At 37.8% G+C, this 267-nt stretch overlaps 1 protein-coding gene across 1 annotated transcript in view; it reads left to right on the top strand.

Moving 5' to 3' along the window:
- LOC119581772 (cadherin-23-like) overlaps positions 1–267 on the top strand; it is a gene marked incomplete in the record, with an annotated part of 64191 nt that overhangs the window by 1257 nt on the left and 62667 nt on the right.

The raw sequence follows: 267 nt of genomic DNA, 5'->3' as shown, positions 1-267 counted from the left end.
ATGGTTACTGTATTTCCTGAGGGAATATATATGGATAAAGTTACACGAGAGATAAAAGAGAAAGAGAGAGGGGGTGGCGCAGAATATCCAGACACCGGAAGTTATCGTTAATTATCTTCAATTATAACAGTCTTGTCAGGTCTATTGGTGCAGCACGGAGTTCCATTATTCAGCATTTTTTAAAGGGGGGATATGTCCTCTTTTTCAGCTAAAAGATTTATCACGGATGTTGCGAAATCTGTACTTACAACCTTTTTTTTTCATCGA

This window comes from Penaeus monodon, chromosome 15 (genome assembly GCF_015228065.2).
Source record: "Penaeus monodon isolate SGIC_2016 chromosome 15, NSTDA_Pmon_1, whole genome shotgun sequence".
In the NCBI taxonomy this organism is placed as follows: domain Eukaryota; kingdom Metazoa; phylum Arthropoda; class Malacostraca; order Decapoda; family Penaeidae; genus Penaeus; species Penaeus monodon.
Note: the sequence above shows the minus strand (reverse complement) of the source record. Positions and strands in the feature narration are given on the sequence as shown.